General features: G+C 37.5%; 1 protein-coding gene across 3 annotated transcripts in view; it reads left to right on the forward strand.

The window, feature by feature from the left end:
- Positions 1-4,961: 4,961 nt before the first annotated feature.
- Positions 4,962-19,863, forward strand: part of LOC111639786 — a 60,041-nt gene continuing 45,139 nt past the window's right edge. Inside the window, exons 1-2 of one of the 3 annotated variants that reach the window (XM_023385727.1) lie at positions 5,408-6,826; positions 9,337-9,542. The gene's annotated coding sequence lies outside the window, so the exon portion shown is untranslated. Of the gene's footprint in view, positions 5,120-5,407; positions 6,827-9,336; positions 9,543-19,863 lie in introns of those variants that run through there. The other 2 variants (XM_023385729.1, XM_023385728.1) reach the window with 2 other exon arrangements.

The raw sequence follows: 19,863 nt of genomic DNA on the forward strand, positions 1-19,863 counted from the left end.
TTTCGCTTATTTTTTAAAATAAAACATTTAGGGTTTCTATTTTGTTTCCGCGTACTATATTCCTACAAGAAAAACTTTTAACTGTAACGCGTGTAAACTAATTCGCGTTCATTTGTTTACAGTTTGTTACCCTCGAGTTGATTGGTCGAATCGGTAAGTCGCAAACTCGAATGCGTTGTAAATAATCCCATCGCGCTTAACGACGTACGTAACCGAGTGAGTACGACGTATTTCCGCTGGTCTTTCGAGTTGGCTCGATGGGTCTAACTCGAGACTACCGATTACGCGAGTCGCAGTAACGCCGGTGAGTTCGATGACGTCGATTCGAGTACAAGACGAAAAACTCGAGACTAATGGTCCCGGAGTAGAGTCGGACTTAATGACCATTTTACTGGTTATTAGCATTTACCATCTTTTATCATCCGTAATCTCAAAATTAAGCTTTTTGTCATTATATAATAATTAATAATATAAAAGTTTCTTTAGCAAAATCTGATAACAGATGGCGCTGCAGACAATTTTTAACTCTTGTCGGGAAAGTTAGGCGACTGGTTGCTAGATTTTTAAAAAATATTTGCCTTCGTGTTAACCGAGAAGAGAATTTAATAGAGAAATTTACAGAATAATTGATCTTTATTATTTTTAAATAGAAGCTGAACGACAGCTTCAATTTGCAATAGTTTACTTCTACCACTTACTTTAACGCCTCTATCGTTTTATACATTTCGATATTCTGATGTACAAAAACAGTAAGAATTGCTTTCAATTTTCTTTCTACTCTTCATAAACGTGTTATTAATGTAAACAATTAAATATGAACGGTCTATCGCATCCAGCGAAACATTACCGCTATTGTTGGAAACTATAGAAATGATACTTCTCGATGTTCGTTCGTGCTCGAAATATGCAAAATCATGTAAATAATTCCTCGTTTTATTAACAATTGCGTACTCAATATCACTGACCGTAGTTCCTTCCTGGTGTATCCAATATTCGACGATATATTAGAATTGTCATAGCGCAAAGAATAAAATGCATTAACTGAAGAACATAGAACATTGCCTACTGTACAGTATCTGTATACCCAGCAGGTACGCCTTAATTAACGTGTGGATGACCAAAATAAATTATATCAAAGTACACAATGTACGGGAGCCTCGATTCTTCGGGACACAGGGAAATTTGCTTCTTTTTCCCTCCTCTGGGCGCCCCTGATTTTTCGGATCAATATTATAATTATTATGTGCCATCTATTTTTATTTTAAAGCTGTAGTTTTAATATAATAAAATAATAATAATTATTATAAAATTTTTAAGGCTAAAAATTGTGAGAAAATGACAACTGGTTTAATTATTTTGTAGGCATTTTGGCCGTGTAAATGTTTACGCGTAAAATATACCGTATACAATAAAAATTCGAAATTGGCTAATAAGATACGAAGGTGGTAAATTAACTTTTTGTCAAACCAACTTCTAATTAATACATTTTGCGTAAGTTGACGATAGAAGATAATTTAATTATATTTTATCATTAATTAAATTACACGTACATTCGTTAGTAAGCCAAGAACGACCAGACGTGACTTCGAGTTAAATGTTCGGCTATAGTATTAATATAATAATAAGTTTCATTTATTCTTATTTAACGCAGTAAAAACCTGTTCAAACGGAAACCTGTCTAATGGGGAAAAATTTATAGAAAAGCGGCCACTTTTCGTGATAACAACCCGTTTAAAACGGAAAAAATATTCGGTACCGGCTTATACATATTTCACTCTATATTGTTCCCTTTCCGCCTTCCTCCTACATTTCCGGATCCGGTATCGAAGTTTTAACTTAAATGCGAATTTTTTATTTGAGACGGAAATGCGCGGCCAATGCGGACTGGATAACCAGCAATGGGATCAATTACAGTAAAACCTGTGTAAGCCGGACGTACGGTACCGAATATTATTTCCTGTTTGGTATATTTCCGTTTTGAACAGGTTTTTTTAAAACACAAAATCGCTTCATTCCTAAGAATTTTTCACGTTTAGGAAGTATTCGTTTTAGACAGGTTTTATTGTATAAGTGATGAGAGTTGGTAAGAAAAATCAATCTCTCTTAGACCATTTACAGTTTTATAAAAATCTGAAAATGTTTCCGAATTTTTATATATCAATATTAACCAGCAATTACTTGGAGCTGCAAGTTTTAACGATATTTTTATTTAAAAAATCGCGTGATTTCCGTCTAGACCGGAAGTTCATATACAGTTAGTCGGGACTTCCGGCCACTAAGCTTTCCATATCTCGTATCGATTTTCATTATCTAATTCCCCTGTCGAGATTAAGGAAGGACAGACGAACGGACGGCCTACGAGCCATTGATTAGAAATATTTTGCATTTTGATCAATAAAACTAGAATATTTTAAGCGGGTAAAAAAAATTAAACATTTATTACATTATGTTAATTAAAACACTATAAAGCGAAACCTGCGTAAACCGGATTCGTCCAGAAGCGAATATTTTTTCCGGTTTGGCAGGTTTCCGTTTAGAACAGGGATTTTTTCTAAACAGTTGCGTTGGTAAGAATTTAGGCAGGTTTTCGTTTTATTAAGGTTATTTTTATAGTTTTAAAATTAGGCTGTAGGTGTTTCTGCAAGATAGTATTTCTAATTAACAATTTAAAATTAATAAAGACCTTATTTTTTAAATTTACTATATAAAAACCAAAAGAAATACAGCAAAACCTGTCCAAAACAGGAATAATTCTTAAGAACCAAGCGATTTTATGTTTAAAAAACCTGTTCAAAACGGAATGCGGCCAAACCGGAAAAATATTGATACTTAGTACCGTACGAGCCCGGCTTACACGGGTTTTCCTGTTTGGCAGGTTTCCGTACCGAACGGGTATTTCTAAACATACAAAATCGCCCCGTTCCCAAGAATTTTTCTGTTCGGGAAGGTTTTCGCTTTATCCGGGTTCCGTTTTGGACAGGTTTCGCCGTGCGCGCTATTTTTCGTTTTAATATTATATAAATTTGATATTGATCGGGTTTATTTATAAACTTAAATGACACGGTGACATTTTAAATAAGTAGTATATGCGGCGCGGGATAATTTAAATTTTATTGCGATTATTTTCATTTTCACAAACGTTAAAAGCTGATTAGTATCATTAAGTTATAGTTATTATTTCCTAATTATTGTAATTTACGGAATTAATTAATAACACGGTACAGGAGCCACCCAATTAACGTAATTTTAATTACACGATTTCGGATTAAAAAGAATAAAATTTAAATCTGTTAAAGGGGTTATTGAATTTTCTTGGATTGTATCGATTCATATAACACAAGTGCTTTCCTCTTCTGTAGTATATAATTTAAATAGATATATATTATCTGTAGGATGTTCGGATTTGATATTAATCTGTTAGAATAGTCAATTTGAATGCAATTTTCTTTACTTTCCCGGCTGTAATATATACTATGACCTGTCTAACACGGAAACCTGGCAAAACGGGAAAAATTCTTAGGAAAGCGGTGACTTTCTGCGTTAAAAAAATCCTGTTCCAACGGGAAAAGCATTGGGTACAGCGCGATTCCGCTTTACACGGGTTTCGCAGTATAACAGAGGGAAAGTATGACGATGGGTCAAAAAATACCCCCTCCAAGATTTTTGCATTTTTGGACCGAGGAGATTTTCAAAGGCCGAAAAATTCAAAAGAATGGGGGAAGGTTTCTGTACGCGTGGATGTTACGGGACATTCCAATTTTCAACGCCAGTGCCGAGTGTCGAAAACGACGACGTTTCAACTTCGGGAGTACGAAGCGCTTAGTTTCCGTAATTCCATTCGAATTACACGCAATTCGTTGGAAAGTAGCGGTCAACATTCTGTCGACTCAGCGCTGACAAAATGCACTCGGCACTCGGACGCTGAAAATTGGAATGTCTGCGTGCGTCGTTCACTCTGTTTCCAGCATAATAACTCCCGCGCCTTTTCTCGAAATTCCTGTAATTTTGCACGCGGGGTTTTAATGAACGCATTTTCAATTTTGTTGTTTGTTTTTAAATAAACTTTTTTTCTACCCTGGAAATTTGTGATTTTAAAACAATTAATTACATAAAAAGTTTCTAAAATTTCGTAGCAGATAGCGCCAGACACAATTTTTTTTCTTACGGACACGTCTGTCGTAAAATGAAAGTAATGTTAATTAAAAACTTAATTATATTTGTCTGCCGGGTTTTAAACTATTCCGAATATTTTTCCTATACTCGGTGGAGTTAACAATACTTTCCTTATCTCGAGCGAAATTGATGCGTTTTAGAGGGAAATTGTCAATTTTTCCTTTTAATTAAGCTATATAAAAGGAAGATTTATTTACTTTTTATTAATTTTACAATAAAGACTTATGTAAGGCTACGGCTTTTGAGAAACAAAACAAAAATAACGTGTTAATTAATATTTATTAATCTTAAATGTATATTTTCAATTAATTCCAGTGTATACTCGAATACATAGAATATGTACGACGATTCATTGAGTTTAAAACAATAATAAAAGTTGTATCGAGTGTTACGGCAGTAAACTGTCTCTTCACTAAAGCAAACGGGAATATATCTTACGTAAAAAGATAGAAAATCTTAAAACGGAAAGCGTATTATACAGTAAAATTACCCTTAAATATCGGTTTAATTAATGTAAATATTTTACATTCAATTTTAAGTGGAAATTTATACGCTAATTTAAATATATGTACCGTAAGTGTGTAGCCTACACTACACGGGGAATCGTGTATGGAAAGCTTATTTCCGATAAGCGACAATACATTATTCCTTTGAATTTATTTTAGTGTGGGACGTTTAGATTTTTATTTTATTTTTTTGTCGCTGACAGGAAAGAAACTTTCTAAAGAATCACCTTGGGTCAAACGCGATACACGAGAAATATAATCACGTGCTCGAATCACGTGGATTTTATGGCTGGCTGCCATCTACACAAACACTAAATTTAGTAGAGATGTTTTATATCTGGTTTGTGTCCGGCTAACGATAAGCCGCGAGTTCCTGACCATTATAAGAAATTATTTCGGTTCCAGGTCCCGCTATTTATATAGGCCTATATAAAACTCAGGTAAATTTTTTAAATTAATATTTTTATTATCCTCAAATGAAACGAAACGCCTGTAACTAATCGCGTGGCGTATCCGTTAAACTTTGTCGAGAGACTATTTAATATTTACAAAATTTATTAATAGCCCGTTCCCGTGGTATTTCCAGTTCTTAATTAGTTATTTAGATATGTATCTAAATTCTCCAGTGAATTTTTATTACGCGAACCTGTTACAATCTGCTAACGTAATAATTTTTCTTAGAGAAATGGGCACACCCTGGCTAACGTTATTCCGGAACAATCGATCTTTATACATCCTACAAACACATTGACAGCCTTAATCTGGAACGCGCTCAAATAATGTAAATGTTCCGAATTATTTCTTACATTTACAACACGCAAAATTTAAGTGTTCTACTTTCATTTATTGGAATTGCTCTACACTAGTAAAAAACATTCCATCATTTTTATGGCACGATACGCGAAACTCGTTGGAAACGGAAACCTGCCTAAAGGGGAAAGTACTGGCATCGGTCCGGTTTTCGCGGGTTGCGCTTATTATCGAAACGAAGAAAGAGAAAAACTAATTTGCCAGCTGCTATGTCGGGCGTATCGGTGACAGACGAGCAGTTATCGTTAATAAAGCCATCTTCGATTACTTGTTATTACACGCGGGACGTGTAGGGGCGTGTCTAGGGCCTGGGAGATCGGCAAGTTGGGAATTTTTCCCGGTCCGGGGAATGTTTAGGGATCCCTAGTGATTCCCGTTCCTACGAAATTAACGTTATTTACTAACAGAGAAGAAAATCTTTAAGAGTACGTATTTCGTTTGTTCAAAAACGGAAGATTAAAGGGGCCCGCTAAGAGGCAAAGCCACTCACTCTGCCCCTTAGGCCCCGTACGACTCTCGACCACCCCGTGTGGCGGCACGGCCACGAAACCGAAGCAATCGTTTTATTACAATAATAAGCGTAATAATTCATTATCGAGTAACCGCAGTAACTCTAAGGTAATTGGGTAACATCCTCCGAAAACCGGGGCCACGTGCCTGGGTTTCCCCCGAATCTGCCCGGAAGTATGCCATTCCCGAAATCCAGAAGCGACGTGGGTGAAATTAAGTATTCCGAAATAAATACACACGACGCAGACGTATATTAAATTTTACTTTTAGAACTTATAAAAATCTACAACGAATATAAAACGTATAAGCATTTCTAATAATATAAAACTGGATATTTGAGCTTAAATGGACGAGCGTATTGATTTATGTTATATTAGACAATACGAGCTGAACAATAAATATAACATTTGATCCCGGAAACAAACACGACACGAGTAAACTGCTGTTTAAATGTCATATCCAGGATTTAAGAATTCGAGGAGCCTCCGCAGTTTGGAACGCGTTACTCAATTACCCTTAGACTTACCTTATTATATTTATTATTATTTTAGGGTAACGCGACTGATGGCGTTGGTGCGACCAGGGCGATGCGTCGCCGTAAGCGCACCCCGCGGATACGTCCCCGTAGTGTGTGGAAAGTTTTAAACGTAGAATAATAACATTTGACAATTTAAAATTTGTTAAAATCGTTGACGGGAGTAACGGCCGCTAAGTTGGCCGTTCTACGTTAGATGGCGTCGTATTCGATCGTTGTGGGACCGCGCGTAAGTGTCGTTGTGGGAATAGGCGGCGATGCCACCAACTGTCACAGTTACTTTCTACCAAAGGTGTGTTAATGATTTTTGTACCTTGTCGTTTAATCGCGTCACACGTAATATACGTAAACCAGGTTGGTTTAATTATTTTTATTGGCAAGAATACTCTGGCCTAACACTAAACGCGATAGGTTCCTTCCGGGTTGCTGTTTTTTAAGTTTAATTTTAAATTTAAAAAAATATTTATAATTTACGGCATGTAAATGGTAGTTTTCTGCCTTTTCAAACACTTATATAAGCTTAAACCCGTGTAAAAATAATCTATTCCATTTAATTGTAACTTAAACGTGTCTAATTAACATAGGCGAATAACGCGTGTATAATTATGGATTATTTAAATATATTTATAAAAGTAATGGGAAGTTTATTAAATTAAGAAGATTATTTTCTATTTCGCTATTTATTTACGTTATTGAATTGCGCGTTTAAAATATTCATAAAATTCGTGTTTACGTAAGAACGAAAGTTGCCTTTAGGCTCGTATCGTAAGATTTTTGCTTATAATTTGAAAGATTTTCGTAAAAATTCGTTAATAAATTCCAAATGTAAAATTTAAAAACTTTTAAAATTTCTGTTTAAGAAATTATTTTAAAATTTATACGCGAAAGGGAAGAAAATTCATTTTTTTATGTAAGTAAATTTAAATTTTTAACAGTATAATAATGCTAAACATCATTTTTAAACCTGGAAAAATTGATGATAGTTACGTATACTGTACAGTATGGCGGGAGTCTGCGGAGGGGGCGAGTAAAAAAATTCCACAAATTATAATGGTTACGTAACTTCTCACCTAGACCACGGGGCGCTTCGATGCAACGCCGTATCGCGTAATCTATTTGCGAAAGGACACCCAAAATCGGATAATTAAATAAACATTTATTGACGTAATTATTTATTTCCAAGCTTTGCCGCCGGCTGGAAAAATTTCTGCGGACCGTAAGTAGCGATACCTAAGAAAAACCTGTCCAAAACGGAGCGATTTTTTGTTTAAAAAGACCCGCTTAAAACGGAACCCGGCAAATCTAGGCTTCCGCTATTCCTACATTCCTAAGAATTTTAGGCGGGTTTCCGTTTTATTAAGGTTCCGTTTGGGGCAGGTTTTACTAACCAATAATTCAGACAGAAACGTATAAAAGAAACGTATTTTTTAAACATTTTCGACGAGTTGGCATATTTTAATGCAGAAATTATCTGGAAAAACAAACTCGCTGCCTCGAATGGTGAAATAATTTAAGATAGGAAATAATGTAAATATTATTTTAATTTGTTACTATAAACATCGATTAGTAGCGACGAGTTGGAAATCATTCGACGAAAAACATGGCAGATATATTTTATTAATGTAATTGAAACCCGGGAAAAAATAATTCCCAGCGGCGAGTTGCCTAACTTTTCCGGCAAGAGTTAAAATTCTGTTGCCATATTTTATATAAAACGTTTAATATTATTATTTTAAAATGGCAAAAAGATGGAGATAGATTAGTTTTACAGTAAATTGTAAATGCTAATAACGAGTAAAATCTTCGAGTCGGACTCCCACTCCACGCCCGATTATCCCTTAACCTTTAACTACGGCGCGTCAATCTCCTAACCCACAAACTTCCCCGCAAAATTTCACAAATTTTTCATCGTAAGGCGCGGGAGTTACAGTAGAACGTGTCCGAAAACCTCGATGACACGGAAACCCGCGTAAACGGGAAAATAGGAAGGTAGCGCTTACCGTGTTAAGAAAAACCTGTTCAAAACGGAAACCCGCCAAACCGTACGAGTCCGGTTTACGCGGATCGCGCTGTATTAAGCTTCGAAGTAGGTGAAGGAAGTCGCCCTCCCCACACGCGCGTAGGAAAGACCCCTCTATCGTTGGCCAATTAAAAGAAATTATAAAAAATAATTATTACATTCGTAGAATTCTGTTTAGTGTACCTTCTTTGTTTTTGGATCTATGTTTATCCTCGAAATTGAAAAACCTCGTCTACGTCACAGAGAAAGAAACACGTTGGAAAATTGCCAGTACAACCAGCTTCCTGCATAGTAAAAAAAAAACGTATTTAATAAAGAAATTGAATTAGAAAACTAAATACAATTAACAAATTACAATAAACTTAATCTTAAACGAAATAAAACCGCGTTAACACGTACTCCGATTAATTAACAATGCGCCGAAAAGTTAATAATAAATAACGGTCTGTTTATAATTTATAAATACGCTTCGATTTTCCTTTCTGTTTGTTAAATTCGTGCTGGAAAAGACCAAGCAAATGCATTAAAACCCGCGTAGACCGGACTGGCGCGGTCGTTTTGGCAGGTTTTAAGACAAAATCTGAAGTGTTTGGCGTAGTTGTCGATGTAAACAGCCGCCAACTAGAAATAAGGTGGCGCCATCGATTTTTATCCAGTTATATAATAGCTAAATCTTGAACGTAATTGCGATCGATAATGTATCGATCCGCAAATAGTCTATATTTAGTTGATTTGAAGAATTAAATTTACGAGCAACGTTTAAGTCGCTCTTCCTCCCGCAGCCGACTCGACAACTCCGACGGCGCATTAATAAACCCAAGTGATATATAACCAATTACGACCAACAATGCGCATGCCTACAACATTTGGATAGCGATACTAATGACGTCAGCGTTGTCAATGGGTGTCTTCCTGTAAAGTGCTGTAACTTTTGTCATCGTCCGAGTGTAATTTTAACTCGAAGTATTAGATTCTTCGTCCAATTACAGTAAGTTCGTTCGTTAACTTTTATTCCGGAGTAACTGTCTAAAACGCGCGATTATCGCCTTGGCTTTTGTTTCTCGAGTGGCTCCCGAAACACGTGCCTTATTAAAAAATCCGCTAACAAAACACGCTTTCTTTAGCTGTTATTTTTATCCCACGACGTCGCGGCCGCACTAAATCGGAGTTAGACACGCGTACATTTATTGTTAACCATTTAGTTAATATATAATAGTAACTATTCCACCCCGAGGGACTTTTACTCGTGTTTTTGACATCCATTCCGAATAATTCCTCGCCCGAATAAGGGCGTTAACGTAAAAAAAGATGTCTGCCCTAATTTCTTCCGAATATTTGCTATTTTCATTATGTTGTCGACTAAAATTAATTAGTCGCACCCCGTTTAATTTATTAAAACAAGATAATAGTAAAATAATTGACGTAAACTTTAATATCGTGCGTATCGATTCTATACCCTTTCTTAAGGCAGTGTCGTACGAAACGAAGAAAGTCGTGCCAAAAAATCTAGTTTATCCGTTTAACGTACCTCAAAATACCCTTTTCTCTTCATTTTAATCGTATTTTTTCCAATACGGTCTAAAGGGGAAAAGTCCTTGGGCATTAAGAAAAACCTGTTGGAAACGAAAACTGAAAAAATATTCGGATTGTAGGTCCGGTTTACACGGGTCTCGTTGTATTAGTCGTACATTTTTCGTCGTGTTTTTAGTGTGCAAAATATAAGTAAACACGGCCACCCGTCTACCGTACTCGTAGAATTCCTCGTTGAATTTTTTGTTCTCGGTAGTAAAGTACTTCAATTGGCTAAACAATGCGGAACACGTGATGCAAAAACTGCCAATTTTATTAGCCAAGGGGTCATTTTAATCTATTTAAATCTGCCTTCGGAATCTCTAGAAATTACAATTAAACTTATCGCTTTCCTAGTGTTAAAAATAAAACTTTTAAACGCTTTATCGAGGCGTTAATAGACCAAGAATCATCCCGTTTAATCGACGATGTAAAATTAAAAGATATTTTCAATGTTTACGCGCATTTCTATTTAGGAAAACATTACGTTTACAGTAAAACCCGACTAAACGGGAAAAATATTCGATACCGTACGAATCCGGTTTACACGGGTTTTACCGTAACCGGAAGTATAAGCGGCATTTTGTTTTTGTTAATTAATTAGCATAATATAAATAAATACAGCGAAACCCGCGTAAACCGGACCCGTACGGTACCGAATATTTTTCCGTTTCGAACAGGTTTTCTCTTTAAATCGCTCCGTTTCGATGAAATTTTGTTAGGTTTTTACCGCGTAACGGTACAATTTATGTAATGTAATAGTATAAGCGGCGTTTTCTTATTTTTGCTTAATAATTGAGCTACTAGGCACCGACTTATTCGTAAATAATGATTCGGACAAAAATATTGCCGGTAACATCGATACAATACGATGTTTCTTAATATTAAATTACAAAGTTTATAATAAAATTGTTGGGAAGATCAGAAAAAAATTGGGCGATGATTTAGTTAAAATTTCCTACGTTTTTATGGAATGGTTCCAACAATAAGTACGAGAAAGATGGTCACGCCTCCGATTGTTTTATAAAATACTAACCGCGTCGCTCGAGTTTAAGAGGAGGGTGGGCTTTGGGGGTGGAAACTAGGGTTTCTCAAACGGGATCCCGGGATCCCGGTTGTTTTTTTAACCCGGGAAATTTTTCTTATCCCGGGAAATCCCGCAAATTTCTTAAAAATTCACTTTTTTCTTATTTTGTGTTAAGGTTGAGGAATTTTGCAAATAGAAAGCATAATTAACTCATAAACTGTCAGAATACATTTGTATTTATCAATTTTAAACCTACTTATTAGTTTCTTAAGTTTTTGCTCATTATAGCGTGTCACAAATGGTCAATAATCAATACGTAGCTTATTTGTGTCATGACTCTCAAAATTCTTTACTTGTTGGAACCTGTAATATCTGGAATAATTGTGCTTATGCCGTCTTAATTTTTAACCATGCCCAATAGCTTCGATAACGCGTAACACCATGTTGTACGATGTCTGTAAGTACGAAGTTTTTCTTCATAAACCTGATGATCAAAGACAAACTAACTGACGAATTATTGGGCTATAAGCTTGNATCGACTCAATTTCATATTTATTTTCACATTTTTACTTCGCGGTCCTTCTCTGTTCTTTTTCCGTTATTTACACGTGTAGGTCATTTCATTGTTATCCATATTTGATATCATCACTTATCGCATACTGCCACGACGCTCTTGTCTGTCCACTACGACTGTCAAGAATTAACGCGATTGGCCAAGCGTAGTGACAGTGGGCCAATAGAGAGCGGGGTCTTTGCCATAATGCGGTTTGCGCGCCAATTTTCGTACGTGCGTTAATCGAGCCGAATATACTATTCGTTGCAACACTAGTTATTATCGATAGATTGAAAAATAGGATAAGACGAGCAAAAAAGAAAAACTAGAAAGGAGTGGCATGCCGGTGAGGTTATACATCCTTCTTTAGAGGGCGCATTAAAAAACGAACTAGTTTTTGTTCCAAAACTGAAACTGTCGGCGTTACATCAAAAACTACGATTATACGTTTAATTTCTTCATTTTGTCTTCTTTCTAACGACGTAAAATACTTTTGGAATTCCAAAAGTGCTCTTCTATGTGTACAGTACTTTCTTCAAAAACGCAAAATAAACATTAAATTTAAGAAACACTGCAAATTATCTCGGCTTACGCGGATTAACGTCGACTTTGTGTTATTTTTAATTAACGTCGGGGTAGATGGTCAGTGTAGCCCACACTAACTGCCTCTACTGTCAATTGTTTTAGTCTTTTCTCCTCCTGATTTTAAGTCAGTCAAATTACAATATTATTATTTTTATTGTACTCGGAAGAATGATTTCTTTAACGTTTAATTAACTAGTTTTGTTAGATCCGATTAAATTTATATTTTAGTCGCCGGCGTGCCTGTCATTCCACGAAAATACAGTACAGTCATACCCCGACTTACGCTACCCCGACTTACGCGATTTTCAAATCTCGTCGATTCGTCTTTTGTTTGAGCGCCACGCAACTCTTGATTACTCACTCTCCCCACACTATTGTTCGGCTTACGTGTTCGGATGTGTCGCGCAGAATCGACGCATAGCTACAATTCATTTTGTGTTATTTATTTCTGTGTTTGTTATATCTACGGAGACTCGAGAGACTGTATGTGGTGTGGTGATTTGTTGTAACCGTGAACGAACCAAAAGGCGAGATAAGATTAACGAGAACATTTATTAGCTTACATACATCCGACTTGGATTTTACACAAAAGGCATCTGCAATGGTAAACAATTGACGAAAAAAGTATACATTTATCAGATAATAAAGAAAGACTCATTTTGTAAACAATTTACCTTTTGTACATATAACTGACAAGATTACCTTTCAAATTATAAACAGACTCGATCTCAAGCGGTCTTTTGATCGTCGGACATACAAAAGAAATGAACAGATGGCGCCTAACTTAAACTCGGTTTACAATAACGAATACGATTAATCTTAACACTCTACTATGTCATCCAAATGAAGTNTAAAAGTTTGCAATATTTTGTATTATATTTTATTTAAAAAACGAAAATTACCTTCTAAATTAGAAGTTCATTTTTTTTAATTTTTAACTCAACTCAAAACATTTTTTTGTTGTTGTTGTATGCAGTTTCCAGCAAACTTTAATTAATTTTTTTCTATTTGCGAAAATTTCTACGTTATTTAAAGGTAATTTTTATTATAGGCCTATAGACCTTACACAGCATTATTAATATGATTTTGGAGGTTACAGAACTTTAAAATTACTTTAAAAAATGGAAAATAATTATATCATTTGATTTCAAGATATTTTGTATACCTTAAAAATAATTAATTCTATTCCGGGAAACAGTTCACTTTTATCCCGGGACAAGCAAAAGACCGGGAAATGAGAAACCCTAGTGGAAACCCCAACGGTGTTTCTTCTAGGGTGTCGAAGAGTATTCGCGCTAAAGTTGGTGCGGATACGTCGAACGGCGTACAACCCTTTACCTAACGTACAGTAATAAAACCCGTCCAAAACGGAATCTTAATAGAACGGAAAAAGTTCTTAGGAAATAAAGGATTTTCCGCGCGAAAATGAAAGACCCGTTCAAATGGGAAATCTTCCAAACCGGGAAAATATATTCGTTGCCGTACGAATTCGGTTTGCGCGGGTTTTACCGTAACCGGAAGTATAAGCGGCATTTATCCGCTTTCGTTAAATAATTAATATAATATAAATAAAGAAAGCGAAACCCGCGTAAACCGGACCGGTAGGGCCACGAATATATTTTCCGCTTTGGCAGATTTCCATTTTAAACAGGTTCTTTTTACACGCAGGAAATGGTCGATTATAAATGCGTTTAATACGAAATATATTGGCTTATAATACTCTCTCTATATATTTTTAAAAAGAAATGTTTTATCGAGTTTTTATTTTAGGAAGGCGATTTTTCTTCGCTCTTTAATGTTAAAGAAACGTATTATAAATGACGTTTGTTTAAAAAATAGCATTTTCTTTCTCAAATGTAAAAATTCAATTTATAAAGCATAAATTTTACCGTCAAGTGCCAATTTACGTATATTTAAACAGTACGATAGGCGGTAAAACCTGTCCAAAACGGAAACCCGCTTAAGCGAGAAAAATAGTCGTGGCCATTCCGGTGTAGCTTCCATGTACTTACTATACGCGATCTTCGGTCGGTCACGGCCGCATTTCGGGGTTATCTCATTTTATTCCCGTTGCAAAATTATTAACTAAACTTTGTAAGCATTTTCTTTAAATATTTTTATCAAGCCAATTACTCGTCACTTTATAAGTTCTTATAATTTTATTCTTCGTATTTATACCTCAGATTTTATTTAAATCTACGCCAGGATCTCGGGCAAATTAGCGCGGGAAAAGTCGTACCACCGCTGGTAATTTAATTAATAAGTTAAATGGAAGGGGCCGAGGGGACGAAACCGCTTAACACTGGCGAGTCGCCCGCAGTTATTGGAGGTGGTGGGTCGGCGGGCTTTCTTGGCATTTATCACGCGGAGAGGCATTCCCCTGGGCGGATGGCTGGGCCGTATACCAGGAAATCCCAGAATTCGGAGCGAAATGTGGAATTAATCGGTTAATACGTTTCGATAACGCCGAATAAAATATATATTGGCGTGGTAACGACGAAATTCTATCGGTAGATGGGAAATTTAGCGGCTTCTTGGCCAAACGAAACGGTTCGACTACGGCGCGTACTTGTCGTTTTTATTTATTTTTCGAGTCGTCCGCCGGCGTGTTGCCGCCCTTCCGCTTTTCCAATCGCATTTGGAAATTATTCGATCAACGAACTTATTCGTTTTACGGACGCGTAAGAATGTCGCTAATAATTTGGTTAAAGTGTGACCAACGACGAAATCTGCGTAAACCGGATTCTTTGTAAATGGGCTTGGCGGGTTTTGGAAATAAATAAATAACTAACTCGTATTTCGCGGCTTCGATTACGTAAGATTAGGTAATTCTGAGATAACGGTCACCTTCTCCGAAAAAAAGGGCACGCGCCTCGGTCTGTCCCGCGTTCTCCGAGTCCCGGATACGCCGCTGGTAAAAATGGCGCGTCGTTTGGTATTAAAAACCTTTATAAAACGTAAAACTGTGATTGAAAGGAAATAGCGCCAAAAGGTAGCGACCGTAAAGCCGCGGAGAGAAGGAACGGAGGATTTTCCCCCGGCACAAAAAGCGTGATAAGAGAGGCCCCGAATGTCCGACGCGGTTCTCGAAATAATAATTCGGTCGAGATACGGTAGAAATTTTATTATCCGTCGGAAGTGGTGACAGCGTGGAAAAATTAATTTACATTCCACAATTAATACCCAGTCTTCTAAGCGCGGTACTATACAATCGACTGTTTATTTATACGCAGTACAGTAAGAGACTTACGTACTGTACAGTAAAATATAATACGGTACGAACTTGGTTACGGCAGTAACTCTATTTACTAAAATCGAATTTAGCGCTCCGACGGTTAAGACTTTCTTACCGTATTTCGTTACAGCTAACGGCTTTTTTAAGTTAAATATTCCCCATATTTTAATGTAAATTATTTAAACAGTCTTTCCTATATTTAGTTATTATCAAATACAGTAAAGTCGACTTTAAATCGGCGTAAAGCCACTGGAAGAAACTTTTTATTAATATAAGCTACTAGCTATTACCCGCCACTTGGTCCGCGGAGGTTTTGCCAGCAAACCCCGTTTATATTCAGTATTTCAACGGCCATAGTAATTGTTATATAACACCTACCGCCCACAATCGAACCAACTATTTTCAATTTGATCAATTTTCTGGAACGTTTACAATCGTTCTATAATTGAACCAATACGCGATAACAAATTCGAATTTAAAACGGTTCGAACATTTTTAAAATCGAAATATATAATAATATTTATCACAGTGTCTGAAATGTTATCAATTTAATACACCTAAGTACTCGATGAAGACTAAACGTAGTTGAAAGCAAAAAGTCGCATTTAAAATAGTACGGTAGAAGCCGTTCTTCCGGTTAAGCCTTAATGCTCTCCCTTTTCCCCCCACTCGGGAATTTCGAAAAATCTCTTCTTAGTGCGCGTTTTCGTGACGTACCCTAACTGAGTACCAAATTTCACCTCTAGGTCCAGCGGTTTGCTCTGGGCGATGATGAATCAGTCAGTCAGTTTTAACAGCCAAGTAATTTAAGTAAAACTTAATTATCCGAACGAATAATAAACGATAAACCCCCGCATATATTTTAGACGAATACCGTTCTGTTAAAGTTAACGAAAAGTGCGTCGTCTCTTAAGTTTTTTACAAACGGCGCCCATTAGTGGCCGGGCGGATAAGAACCACCGAAAATCGGTAGTCGACGGTGGGTGGGCGTCCGGCTGGGGGGCTAGCTAGCCGCGTGGAATTTTCCGAGGCCGAGCGCTAGCGCCGCGGACCGGGACTATATTATCTATTATCTCTTACCTATGGTATATCGATGGTATATACTCGCGTATAAGCGCCTGGGTGGCATTCGGATCTTTTCCCCGCACTTGTTTAATTTTTTTTTGTTAATTTATTTTGAAAGATACGGGATCCCGGTTAGGCTACCGCGCCAAACGCTTAACTAAAGGCCAATTTCTGGCGCCAAGTCCCGCCAGAGGCATTTCCCCGGACGGATGGTCCACGCGTCGTTTTATCCCATTAAACCTAAACCTAAACTTAAAGCTTATAACAAAAGGGTAGTTATTCTAACTACGAATTTGTCGAGTTAAACCGAGGAAACTGCGGCCGTGGTGGCCTAAACTGCCTTTTAAGTGGCGGCAAAGGAAAATAAAATTTATTCTACATGGGTTTATCGTGGGTTGGCGGCATTTGGCCCGGCCGAATTCAAAGTCCGTACAGAGCTTAACGACGATTCCTTTATCGGGTCATCGATACTACTCTAGAAGTAAAGTCTAGCGAAGAAAGGGGAAAAAAAAAGTATCCGAGATGGTGGCCGTGGGCGTAATGAAGCGGAAAGATGTAAATATTTAACGTATTTGATTGACTATCGTTAGTCGAACGAAGCGTATCTTACGTTATATAAATTATATTTTAATAGACCGATTGGATTTTAGATACCGCGCTCCGACAAAACTGTGTGGCGTAAGCCAACGCTGGACTGGGAGTACCGCTAGAATGGACGGAAACTTTCGACCTTTAATTAATTTATGGTAAGAAAAGTGAATTTGCGTTAGAATTCTAAATAACTACTTACTAATCGAAACTGTTAGATTTTCGCCAACAATTTGTTTAATGGAGGGAAGCGGTGGGCGGATGGAAGGGTAACGCTAGCGGAAGTTACGACGAGATAGAAACCACTAAGTTTTGTAGTCGTTTGGTTTACCATATAAATGCCGCAATAACGTAAACTTACGGCCGAAAGCGCCGAACTCGAAACGTTCTCGGCGCGCCTAAATACGGTTTCCCCGGGCCCGGCCTTTTCCCACCCATCCAAATCCTTATATTTTTCGTAAAATCCAATTGTAAAATTGCAAAATGCGCTTTGGAAACGATTTTTCTGCAAGAAATTACGGCTACGCCCTTCATTCGATAGCTTAACGCCATAAAACGTATCAAAGACTAATCGTACGACCAGGTAAATTGATTTTTATGCGTATATTTATTTCGGGAGGTTATTAATAAAAGAATTGTAAAGCTTGCGAAAAGCGACGCCCGCCTTAAAAAATGTAATAAAATAATTAGGACGACGCCGTTACCGATGGAATCGTAAACCTGTAATAACGATTCTTTTTAAAATTAATTCCGCCCGTTAATAAAAGTAAAATATTTTAAAAGCAAGAAAATGTGGCGCCTAAATATACTTAGGCTATAGGCTATTTAGCCAGCTTTTCGAAAAAGTCGCTGCGTTAAAATTCTATAACGACTAAGGCTGTGGGCTACTGGGATTTATCGTCTCCAGGCCGGACACCCGTATCGGCGGTTTAGTCGTCCGGCCGGGCGGAGTTTTGTGCATTTTCTTGGCTAAATAGAGGCCGGTTCCCCCTACAAAGCGTCCCGTCCTCCCCGGGCGGAGGCCGTAAACGAAACGTCGCTTCTTATAACGGCGCGGACGGGACGTAGTATTTTCGGCTAAAAACTAAAGTCGATTTAATCCGGTAGACCGTGCAATATATTTAAAACGACGATAATTTATACCCAGACGTAGTTTTAAGTCTAAGCGTATTTTAAAACCGTGGTAAGAAATAAGGACGTCCGCGTAGAACGTCTCGGACGGGTTTTCTACACGCTTAATATACGCTTTTTGCCAGGAATGTCCGTAGAAATATTTAATTCCTCCTTCGTTTTTAACCAGAAACCAACGAAAACGAAATAAAAATTTCGTTTCCGTCCGACTTAAATTTGCAATTTCGTATTAAAATACTCCTAATTTAATTATTTTTAAACGCTTAAAAAATTGATTTTACGCATTTTCAAACGCTTTTAATTAACTGGCTTGGTCTGGCCTCCTGGAATTTCGTCCGACTTATAAACGAAAAGAGCCGACGGTCGGGGGTACGCGCCACGCGCACTTTTTCCAGTTTTTCGCCAAGCGCCATTCGCGTCGCCCTAAACGAAAATATTTCGGGACGACGACGCGTTTCGTCATTTTAGGGATGGCCCAATGCGCGCGTAAATACGCGCGCATTGGGCCATCCCTAAAATAACGAAACGCGTATCGACGTAGATTACGCGGTAGGGTAGACCGAAACCGATAAAAGCGTTGTTTGTTTTTTTTAATTTTAAAAAATATCGAAACTATTAGTTTCTTTCCAGGCTTTATGTTTTATTGTAAAGCGGACGGGCGGCCCGCCCGGCATAAAATACGAATAAACCGTCAATTTCCCGGCTTAAGGAAGTAGGTGGAAAAAATAAAACCGTTATTTTCTACCACTTACGTAGGCGAATAGTTTTAGTTTTAGTAAAAATTAAAACGAGAAACCGGGTAACGGACGGGCGGAAACAAATATTTAACTAAATATTTCCGATATATTAGGTTTACGTCGGTTCCGGAAGCTAAATTAAGCGTTATATACGAATGGCGATTTGTTTCTTTTTTCTCCGGTAGGCGGCCCTTACGTACAAAAAGGTTGCCCGTTCCGAGGAATAGAGATAAGGCCTATTAGACCAGTCCAAGACGCCGTACTCGGAGAAAACTCCGGAGAATTGTCGGTAAACCCATATTTATTTCCATTAAAAGGGGTGGTGAGGGACGCGGTAATAATACTCGGAGTTAATTTATATTAGTTGCGTCGTTCTAGCCATTTTATCTACCCAACGACGAGAAATTGTTTCGAAAGACAGAGCCGCGCGCGGTTGTAAATTCTCAGACAAATTTATAGTTCGTTTCGCCAAGATCTTCCACCGTCGGGTGGTTGCTGGCCAGTGGGCGGCCGGCCGAACCACCGGCCAAATGGACCGGCGCTTTGGCCGGCGCTAATCCCTATTTAAGAGTTAGTAACGCCTAAATAGGGACTACTTTGACATAAAAAACCTCCCGAGAGACATTCGCCCTGGGCGGATCGCCCACGTGACACGCTATGGTAAACAAACGACGCGCTGACAATGCCGGCTGCAATTTTTAATATTTTAAATTTGTTTAAAACACCCGCATTCTCATTGACGAGAAAACTCGTCCAGTTTACGTAACGTTACAAAAAAGTCGGTCCTTTTGCTCCTAAAAAATGTTTTTTCAATTTTCG

This window comes from Centruroides sculpturatus, unplaced genomic scaffold (genome assembly GCF_000671375.1).
Source record: "Centruroides sculpturatus isolate CEXI.00-Female unplaced genomic scaffold, Cexi_2.0 scaffold668, whole genome shotgun sequence".
NCBI lineage: Eukaryota > Metazoa > Arthropoda > Arachnida > Scorpiones > Buthidae > Centruroides > Centruroides sculpturatus.